This window comes from Miscanthus floridulus, chromosome 1 (assembly GCF_019320115.1).
Source record: "Miscanthus floridulus cultivar M001 chromosome 1, ASM1932011v1, whole genome shotgun sequence".
NCBI lineage: Eukaryota > Viridiplantae > Streptophyta > Magnoliopsida > Poales > Poaceae > Miscanthus > Miscanthus floridulus.
In genome coordinates this window covers 56,314,799-56,326,875 of record NC_089580.1, presented here as the reverse complement: position 1 = coordinate 56,326,875, position 12,077 = coordinate 56,314,799, and positions in this window count along the sequence as shown.

Here is a 12,077-nt window from a genome sequence, read left to right as displayed (position 1 = left end):
CTCTAACCATCTTCTTTGTCACATATTCAACTCAGACTGAGTAAATATATACTTGAGACTTTTATGATCTGTAAAGATATTGCACACATTCCCAAGCAAGTAGTGTCTCCAAATCTTTAGAGCATGCACAACGGCCGCAAGCTCTAAATCGTGCGTAGGATAGTTAACCTCATGCTTCCTCAACTGACATGAGGCATAAGCAATGACCCTTGCATCTTGCATTAGAACACATCCTAAACCATTCTTTGATGCATCGCAAAACACATCAAACAGCTTCTCTATATCCGGTTGCGCCAGAATAGGAGCAGTGGTTAGCAAATTCCGCAAGGTGTAGAAAGCTGCCTCACACTCCTCTGTCCAAACGAACTTATGATCCTTTTGTAGCAAACTTGTCATTGGCTTGGCAATCTTCGAGAAGTCCGGTATAAAACGACAATAGTAACCGGCTAATCCAAGAAAACTTCGAACCTCATGAACTGTGCTTGGTGCCTTCCAGTCCATAACCTCTTGTACCTTACTAGGATCCACTGAGATTCCATTCTCAGATAGCACATGACCGAGAAAAGGAACTGTCTTTAGCCAGAACTCACATTTACTAAACTTAGCATACAACTGGTGATCTTTGAGTCTAGTCAAGACAGTTCTTAGATGCTCTTCATGATCCTGTTCGTTCTTTGAGTATACTAGAATGTCATCAATGAACACAATCATGAACTTATCCAACTCCGGCATAAAGACCGAATTCATCAGATACATAAAGTATGCAGGAGCATTTGTCAGACCAAAGGACATGACAAGATACTCGTACAAACCATATCTAGTGGAGAACGCGGTTTTGGGTATATCTTGTGGTCTAATCTTGATCTGATGGTACCCTAATCTCAAATCTATTTTGGAGAACACCTTGGCTTTGGACAATTGATCAAACAAGATATCAATCCGAGGTAGAGGATACTTGTTTTTAATTATCACCGCATTCAGTGGCCGATAGTCCACGCACATCTGTAAGGAGTTATCCTTCTTCTTCTTCATGAACAGTGTGGGACATCCCCATTCCAATGAACTTGGACGAATTAAACCCTTAGTCAATAGATCTTGGAGTTGTTTCTTCAACTCGGCTAATTCATTTGGAGGCATCTGATAAGGCCTTATTGAGATCGGTGGTGTTCCAGGGATTAACTCAATGGCAAACTCAACATCTCTGTCCGGTGGAAGACCGGGTAAATCATCTGGAAACACGTCTGGAAACTCGCACACTACTGGAATCTTGGCTAGAAGAGTAGTTTGGACTGCACAAGTTATACTGGTCAGATCTATTCTCTGAGGTAAGGTTACTTGAAATGTATCTTCTCCAACAGGTTCTTTGAGAGAAATGCTTCTTCCTCCAACATCAATTACTACTCCCATCTTAGTCATCTAGTTCATTCCTATAATCACATCCAGAACTAGCCCTGGCATAACTATCAAGTTAAGCTTATACGGCCTGTTTGCTATACTCAGGGTTATCCCCCGGATTATCTGATTAGTTAATAGATCAGCCCAGCTGAACTGATCTGATAAGCGCATTCCAATTCAACTATCTTTTTCTCATACTTTCTTGCAAATGCTTGACTTATGAATGAATGCGATGATCCAGAATCAAACAAAATGACTGCAGGATGATTGTTGATAGAAAACATACCAGCTGTCACGGGCTCTCCTTCCGGGATGTCATCAATGGTGGTGTGTTGCACACAAGCTTGGTATTGAGTCTGCTGCCTCTTGGGATATGGGCAAAACTTCGCAAAGTGCCTAGGTTGATTGCAGTTGAAACACAGTCCTCTTACTTGAGTAGCAGCTCTAGATGAACTGCCTTGTCTGGTCTTGGCTTGTGGCACTACCATCTTGAATGGCTTCTGATTCCGCTGAGGTTGCTGGGCATTCTGATTCCTCCGTTGGGGTGGCCTAAACCTTGCACCAGGGGCAGGCGGACGATACGCAGAATGATTTGCCATCGGGGCCCTTGGCTGGGATGGGCCTGATTCAAAAGCCCTCTTGCGAGTCTTGGATGTAGTATATACATTGTTGTTCTTTTCTTGCTTTAAGCAGTCACTAACAAAGTCATTGAAACCAGTTCTTGTGTTGGTACCCACGTGCTTCATCATCTTGGGATTCAGACCTCTCTTGAAACTAGCGATCATTTTGGCATCGGTATTCACCATGTCAGAGGCATAGCGACTTAGATTATTGAATGCATGTAGATACTGGGTCACCGTCTTGGTGCCTTGGTTCAGTGATAGAAATTCTCCAAACTTCATTTCGGTCAAACCCGGTGGAATGTAAACTCCACGAAAAGCCTCTGTGAACTCCCTCCAAGTAATGTGGGCATTGGGGGGAAAAGTGGTGCGGTGGTGCTTCCACCACATTCCTGCAGGGCCTTGTAGCTGATGAGCTGCATACTTAGTTTTCAACACTTCTGTCATCCTTAGAACATGAAACTTATCTTCCATGGTGTATATCCACTCTTCCGCATCCAATGGCTCTGCGGCTTATTTGAAAATTGGTGGTCTGGTGTCCATAAAGTCCTTGAAACTGCTATGCTGATTCGCTTCATGTCCACCTGGGTTTAACCCATGGCGGGTGTTGTCAGCAATATGGCGCAATGCAGCTTCCATGTTCTGCTACATGCCCTCCATGTTGCGTTGACTTCCAAGGAACTGTGCGAAGAACTGTTCCGCGGTGTACGGTGGAGGAGGAGGTGGTGGTGGTGGATCATGGTTCTCATTCCTAGCGACACTGCCACATGCCTCAGTCACGTCATACACGGTACGATGAGTGTTTGGCATCTGCATATTTCAGCAACAATAATTATTAGACGATGTTGTAGAAATTGCAGGTGAATGAAAAATTATGCCGTACTAAATTCACTGGAGAGAATAAATTCATACAATAAAACAGGGGCACAATAAGTCATTCCAATTAACACAACACTACTAATTTGATTACTTAAGCGCACACATCGTGTCCATTACAACCAAATTGCCAGCATACATACACTAGACTTTTGACGTTCAGATATCGCCACAAACACATCCAAGTTTTCCAACATTACATCAAGGTCTTAGTCTTTCTACTCATGATTACATGCCAGACATGCCAACCATGCAAAAGGTTGTCACAAATGAAACCCTAGTAGCTAGCGCAACAACTACTAGCCTACTCATCGTGGTCGCTATCTAGGTCAGAGATATCAACATCGTCACTATCTACATCATCATCGTCATCATCAGCTGGTGCCTCAAGCTCTTCGGGATCCTCGTCCTCATTTAGATCCATCTCTACGGCTCTAGGCAGAATGTAAGGGTGGAGCTGGTTATTCAGCTGATGAACCTCCTCATGTAGGTTGTCGTTGTACTCTTTTGCATTGGCCAGCTGTTGTTCCAGCTCAACCCGTCGAGCTCTCAGAACATCTTCTGCAAACTAGGCTTCATTCCTCTGGTGGAGCACATGGATCAACATGCGCTCAGCGTTCCTGTTGGCGGTGGTCAGATGCTTGACCTGCTCTCTTAGTGCACGCATGTCTCCCTCATAGGCTCTAGTCCTCTGGGTCACCTAGTCCCTCTAATGAGTCAACTGAGCCATCTCTGCACTGAGCCTCTCAATTTCGGCATCATGATCCCTCTGAAGCTGACGTCGGTCATCACGGGCATGACCAAGAGCACTAGACACACGTCTCAGGCTACCTTCTACTCCATTGAAAGCCTTCATCACTGTGAACATGGCGCTCATGGTAGGGTTATCACTGTTCTATCCTTTTGCTACACCAATCTCCAAAGATCTTCCTCTTGCCTACTGCCATGAGTCAGTGGAGGGGTTGCCCCTCGGAAAGACTCCAACTAAAGCAGCTGCCAACTCCTGAGGAAAATGATCCATGATATCCCTCAGTATCCCAAAGGCTGCCCTGTCAGCTGCTTCTTCAGCGGTCCTGCCAGTTGACTCATAACGCCAACCAGTCCACTCAGAACCGTCACCTCGAGGACGAACAATGGCCTCCACAGTAACCAAGAGACCTTCCCCCAACTGCTCATTTGTCCAGAAGTAGCAGGGCTCCATTCCCTCAGGATAGCCTACATAGCTGAGCACTCTCCACAAGAGTGTAGGCATCCCAAACTCTCCAAGAAACGTGTGGCGCTGACGGGTACGTGGAGCAACCTGATGGCGGGGAGCTTTGCCTCCGGTGGACTTGCGAGCGGTCTGCTTTGTGCGTGCCATCTATAGCAAATTTGTTTTATTACTCATGTGAGAACAAGGTTATGTTGTCATTTTTATCAAAATGAGATAATCAACTTATAAGGGGAGGAACAATGCCATGAATGATATGTAACAACATGATGCTTGCACGTTCCGTACGTTCTCACAAACTTAGGAAAAATAACAATTGCTAGCGGCATAGACGGTGGCATACAACGGTCTCTGATAAATGTAGCTAATACATACTACACGACAGCGCTGTTATGTACCTGCAAAAGATCCACTTCAGCCCAAACCCTGACAGTATGAAAAATATGCACGAAAGCAGTAAAGTAATCTACTCGTTCTACACGCATCCCTAGATACGCGTACCATGGTAGCAACTACCCGAACCATCGTCCTATCTACGGCATCGTCACCATAGGACAGAATTCCCCCACACATTGGATACCTTCATACAAACACGCGTATGGCATGTAAATTATCCGGCATCATATAAGCACTTCCCTAGATCGGCAGTGTATCCGATCATGCTCTCACAACTCTCACTTACCGAGGCGTAGAGGCAATGGATCCATACATTACCACTCAAGTGAATGGCACTCATACAATAGCACGCCGTATGAGCAACGAATTAGAAATATGATGCAAAGAACCCCAAGTCAGTACTTAAATAAGCCACCTAGAGTCCTTAACTGGGCATAAAGGATATGACCACTGGCACACTCTTAAGTTTTAATTTAGAGGTTGAAACACCTATATACTATAATTTGCAATTAGTTTTGTAACACAACACCCTTTTGTTTTAAATACATGCATGAATAGTAACCTGCTAAACCTTGCTCTGATGCCAGCTGTAACAGAACCGACCAATTATACGAGATTAAGTAAGGAAATCTTCCACCGAAGCAGATAATTTAGCAAACTTAAGCCCGTATAACCCGGTAGTCCGTGAAACCACGAAGGATTTCAAACCAATCGACATACAAACCAAGATCGTACAAGTTTAGCAAGTACCGTCACACGTTACATAAAGTTCGCAATGATAGTAGGATACATCAGAGTTTAGAATATAAAGTTATTACACACCAAGTTCAATCTGAAATAGCAGAAGCAAATAGTTTTAAAGCCACACACACACTTTTAGCTCAGATACAATGCCAGTAGGTAGTCATCTCCAACAAAAGCATCAGATGAGAGATACAGAGTGACCATTGCCCTTGGTCCTAGTTATCACCCATTGCCGGGTACAGGCAGTTAATGCAATAGCCATAGTACATTTGACCATCTGCAACAACAATGGGAACAACGCCCTGAGTACGAGAAGGTACCCAGCTAGACTTACCCGTCTTAAACCAAAATAAAGCGACACCAAGGATTATGCAAGGCTTTCTTTAGTGGGCTAGCTGACTCATTTGCGAAAAGCATAAGCTATCATGAAGAAACCATTTTAAGTACTTTGCATCATCTTTATTATGACCTATCCATCTAGGTAAGCACCTGTACTATAGCAATCACTTGATTAACCAATAACATCCAGTTACCAATTTAGATTTAGCATATCCCATACCATCCAGATAACCATCATTGTTCTATAATAATTACTACGATGCCGTAGCTCGAGTCAAGTGGTCACTATCCAGGAGCGATGGCGATTCGAATCGATTCCTAACCAGCTGGTGATTTATTCCTCACACAAACCATGCTTCCCCTGCCAGGGTAGCTTAGATCACCAAGGACACTATTCAGGTAGCCGCGGGACAATCTGGAGCCATAGTACCCAAGGACCGCCCGACTGCCGGGAATCAGGGCGCACCTGCCCTTGGGCTCACTCTTCGTGTCCCTGTCATACCCCCATCAGCACCAATACGCGCACCCATGTAGATCCCGACCTAAATAGTGTCACTAGCTTCACGATCGAAAGGTACTTTATTCGGCCAGCTAAATGTGAGGCATGCGTTCAACATGACAAGAGGGACGAGCAACGATCGGTCCTTAATCGACACAGATGGAAACTAACAGCACCCCAGAACCCTGTCTGGTTTCCTCCAACTTTTTCCGTCCGGTCTCCAATTATCCATCACACATGGTTAATTCCAGGATATCATTCTTTCCATAGCTAAATTCTTCCAGTAACCACCTATAAATGTAGGTGACCAGATATCACCGATCACTACCGGTCTAAGCAAGAATAAGCAGTTATTCGATCCTGACCTAATAGGGTAAAAAGGTAATAAGGTAGGCAAGGATAGTAATAAATGCATCAACAGTTTCAATCAACTCCTACAACTTAATGTAACAATATATAAACTCATATATAGAAATAATTGCTTTTATAAAGTAGGAGACTTAGAATGCTCCGGGACTTGCCTCGTTCGAACGAACTAGGATGATGATCCACGCACTCGGGCAAGTCCTCTCCCGGCTCCTCTTCCTCTGGCACCTCCTGTGCCTGGACTTCTTATGGATCTGTCCCGGTCTGCTCTTCCTGGACTCCTACTAGCAACTCCTCCTGCGATCCTGTATGATACAGATGTATGAGGGCTAATACTTTGGTGCATTGAAGAGATGACATGTAATGATCATAATGCATGGAATGTCGATGAACATGTTTAACTTTATTGGGCATAGTAGAAGTAAAGCTCTTCTACAAGGTAGCCAACATCATCCAAGAACATGTACTACTATACTACTACTACAACCACTATACTAACATGCCAAGTCACCACAGCAATCTAAGATGCTTCAAAGATACACCAAAGCAAACATTATTAACTAATCATACATTAAAGAAGATTAGTTTATTTCATTTTAAACTAGGACTACAACATCAACATATATTTTTGGTGCTCATAAAAATCTGATAAAATTACAGTAGCATAGTACTACTCTAAGTAGGCTACCATAAAATTTTCATTATATTTGGATAAGTATAACAGCCTACACAAAAATGACAAGCTATGGTGGATAATTGAGCATGAAAATACTTTGTACTACGAAAAGTGTCAAACAACAGATTTGGTATTTTTCCCATGATCTACATAGCATACAATCACTATACAAAAAGTTTCACCTACATGTATTATTCATATTTTTAGCCCTAGCAATTTTACAAGAAATCAGCAATTAATACACATAACATACCTAGCCATATTTTTCCACATAACATGCATTACATATATTTTTCACAAAAAGTACATCTCAGGAATAGATCAACCAAATTGGAATCATATTTTTCTGATACATATAGGATTTACTAAATATTTTATAAGATATCAGCAATATCAAGAATTAAATAAAGCTCTACATTAAAGTATCTCAAAAATGACATGCAATATTTTTAACAGATAGATCTAGTCACAAGAAACCTAGCAAAACTTATTTCAACAAATTTGGAGCCATTTTGAGCAAGTTATAAATTTCCAAAGCATTTAAATAGAAATCTGAAAATTATTTCTTAAATTCTTTCTAAAAGTCCATGTTCAAAATTGCTAGATCCACCCGGATCTGCACCCAAAACCGCTCCAGAGAGACAGACAGGCGAGACCCAGCGGGTCAACTAGCCCCACTAGTCAGTCAACTGGAGACAGGGGACGGCTTTGACCGGCCGGATCTCACCGGCGGTGAGGTCGCCGGTGGCGTGGTCGCCACCGTCGGACTCCACAAGTCGATGCGCACACGCTGGTACTACTTGCTAGGCCAGAGGACCATCGGAGCAAGGTGGCCGATGAACATGGCGCACAGCGGCGCTGCATGGCAGCGGCGCGGGCTCGTTCCGGTGCACGGGTGGCCGGAGCGGCGACATCGACTCGCAACCGAGCTTCGCCATTGCGAGACGGGCACGGTGTGTGCGAAAGGAGGAAGAGAGGGAGGCAGAGCAGGGCTGGCCACAGCGGCGTGCGCTACGGCCAAATTCCGGCGAGCAGCGGCGCGGAGGAAAACACACGATTGGTCCTCACCTCCGGTCGATTCGCGTGGCGAGCGGGTCGACAGCGTGGTGCGCGAGGTGGTGGTGCTTGTGGCGCGAGAAGGCGGCGAGTGGTGCGGTGGCTGCGGCAGAACGTGGCGGCGAATGGCGCGACGGCACTGAGCTACGCTGCTGCCTGCTACTGCTGCGAGTGGGAGAGAGCGAGTGGAATGGGGCGAGTGGGGAGAAACGGGGCGCTGGTGGCCGCTTTGGCGAGGCGAGGGGGTGGTGGGACCCACCGGAGCGCCACCCGTCGACCGGCACCGGCGTACGGTCGCCACGTGGTGGCCATCGCCTAAGCGCAGTCGGGGCACGGGCGCGCGGGAGTGAGGCCGAGCTAGGCCGGGCCGGCTTGCGGACTGGACCGGGAAGCGAGGCGCGAGGCCCACTAAGGTGAAATGCGATTTTTTTAAAATTATTTTCTATTCCTATTTCATTCAATGCAAATTTTGAGCAATTTCAAAGCAGTTTCAAACTTTGGCCCAAAAATAAAAGTTGCTCAAAAATTTATTCTCTACAACTTTGCTTTTATGACCAAAGTCAAATTCCAAATAGATTTTGAATTACAAAATTAAAATCAATATTATTTCAAAACCCTAATTTGGAAGAATTATTTTTAAAAGCAAAATTTGGCAAAAATTTAAATACAAACTTTGCTCCAAATTGTATCCTAAATATTGATAAGCTATCTTAGTGATCAAACCAAGAAATCATATCACCCAACATGAGCATGGCATTTCAAATAGTTCAAACATGATGAATTTCAATTTAATTTCAGCACCACATGAAATGACACTTCCTTTCTTTAGAATGGAATGCATAGATGCTGCTTATGCATAATGAAATGATGATTATGCTCATGAGATGGAATGTTAATGCATGCTTAACACTGAGGTGTTACATTCTCCAAGTGGATTGAATATAAACCGCTCGTCTCGGCTACTGCAAAGAAGGCAGTTGAGCTCTTTGAAGATATCATCCACAGATTTGGTCAACCAAACAGCATCATCACTGATCTCGGAACTATGTTTACTGGACATCACTTCTGGGACTTCTGCGAAGACCGTTGCATCTTCGTCAAATATGTTTCTGTTGCCCATCCAAGAGCCAACGGTCAAGTCAAACGGGCGAACGGTATGATCCTTGATGCCCTAAAAAATGACTGTATTAGAAAGAAGAAAAGCACCCGGGTAGATGGCTCAAGGAGCTTCCAGCTGTAGTCTGGGGACTACGTACTCAAGCTAGTCACAGCACCGGCGTGACTCAATACTTTTTGGTCTATGGCTCAGAAGCCATACTACCAGCGGACGTTACTTTCCGAGCACCTATAGTGGAAAACTATGATGAAGAGCAGGCTAAGGCTGTCCGGTCTGAGGACATCGAGAGAGCCGAGGAAGAGCGCCTAATCACCTGTGTCCATACAGCTAAGTATCTGGAAGGCTTGCGGAGGTACTACAACCGAAACATCAAAGGCCGTTCATTTACTGTTGACGATCTCGTTCTCCGTAGAAAACAAAAGACTGACGGTTTGCACAAGCTCTCTTCCCCCTAGGAAGGGCCTTATATCATCAAAGAGGTTACCCAACCAGGTTCTTATCGCCTAAGTGACTTAGAAGGAGTCGATGTTCCCAACTCGTGGCACATCGAACACCTTATACGTTTCTATCCTTGAAACACTACAGATATGTATTCTACAAATTTATATTCAGTAATGTTTTTTGGTCTCCATAATTTGTCTCCATTCTTTCTTCCACTATGGTTTAATCTCCACTTACGGTCACCGAGCTCTATGCTACTCCATGACGAACTCCAAAACGAAATCGCCATAACCGCACCGGCCACGTCTCTCCAAATCTCCAACGTTATCGCCGAACACGTTTTCTCCAAATCACCGAACCCGTTTTCTCCAAATCTCCGAACTCGTTTTGTCCAACGTTATCGCCGAACACATTTTCTCCAAATCACCGAACCCGTTTTCTCCAAATCGCCGAACTCGTTTTCTCCAAACCGTCGAACACGTTTTCTCCAAATTGCCTAACCCATTTTCTCCAAATCGTCGAACTAGTTTTCTCCAAACCACCGAACTCGATTTCTCCAAATCACCGAACTCATTTTCTCCAAAAAAACACCAAATACGATTTTCTCCAAATCGCCAAACTCGATTTCTCCAAATCAAAGAGCATGTTTTCCATATAGCGAAAACATTCTTTGATCAGAGAGCAACATTTTTTCTTTTCTGTTCTCTTCAGAGACGACCCAGTCTTCGATTTCTCCCTACACATGCTACGAGCTCCGCGCTCTGCGTTATGGGTGGTCGGCTGCGGTCCCTTGGTCACACCTATTTTTCCTACATGTCTACGGGCTCCGCGCTCGACGTTATGGATTATGGGTCAGTCAAGGCCAAAAAGATCAACATAGGATACATTGCTCAGACGCCGCTTGTGTTGCCTTTATCTCCAAGTTCGTGTAACAGCTGCCGACCAGAACACGTTCAGCGCTGTTTTTTATGGAAAAGACTCAGCCACCAATTTTTCCCTACACATGCCATGGGCTCTGCGCTCTACGTCATGGGTGGTCGGCTGCGGTTCCTGGGTCATGTCTGTTACTCCTACACGTGCACGGGCTCCGCGCTCGATGTTATGGACTATGGGTTGGCCAAGACCATAGGGACCAGTAGCAGACCAACTGGTCAGATGTTAATCGAACTACGCATAGCTGCGTCAGGTTTGAGACTTTGAAGATTATTTCGTAGAACTATAATCAAACTGCATATATTACATATGCAAGCACCTTATGACAAATATTTGATAAGTACTTGTTTCTTGCGCTATCACATTTTCTAATACACAGTCAAGGTTTTACAGATGGTCTTCTATAATAAGATTAATGAGCTCCGCCATCACCATTCGTCTCACCAAACAGATCTATATCACTGGCCAGCATTTTTGCTGCATCCTCCACTTCATCCTCCAACTGCTGGGTCTCCGCGTCGCTCAGTCCTTCTGCGAACCCACCCTCTATGGACTGAAGGTCGGTGGTCGGATAATGGGACCAAACAGCCGCAAGGACATGGGTAGCGATGGTAGTAATGGCATCATAGTTGAAGGTTTTGAAGTTTTCCCATGCTGCCTTGCACCTTTGAATGATGGTGTCAGGGTGTTGCCGCCTGCCGTCGTGCTGAGTGGCCGTCTTTAGGTTGATGCAGTCAAGCACTAGCTTAATTGCGGTGACTACTATATCGAAGTTCTCCTTCTAGACCTTGGCCTCCTGCACCAGCACGTCGAATTGTGCTTTGGCTTTATGACGATAACCTGCGAGAGTTACAATGAGCTTTTATACGAGGAGCTACTACAACAATGATACCGACCAGAAGGAATTCACCTTTCAACTCCTCAGCAAGTTTGTCCGCCCACTCTGCTTCTTTTGCTTTTTCCTGGTGACGTTGATCGTTGGTCTTGCGCATCTGGCTGAGCTCAGCATCTTGCTCTACAAGCACACCAGTTGTTAACAGAAATGAGGCTGTTCAACAATACTAAAGTGCATTCATTGATGTACCATGCCTGCTTTCTATTTGGATACACTGTTGAACTATTCGCTTTTCCTCTCTAGCTACTCGGCAGCACATTTTAGTTGGTCAGAGATAGCGGCCAGCTGCTCAGACTGGCTCTGTACTTGCTCGGACACAGCCGCTAGCTTTTCGGTAAGGACCCCCTTTTGGTATTCCAGGTCCCACGCGTTGGACTCCGCAAGGTCTCGTTCGCATTGGGCTCGCTGGATATTCTTCTCCGAGAGGTTTTTGGCCTCTTTGAGTTTTTCGTTTTCCGCTGTAAGGGGCTCCATTCGCTTTATTAGCTGGCGATGCTGCTCGGCAACTCGAGAT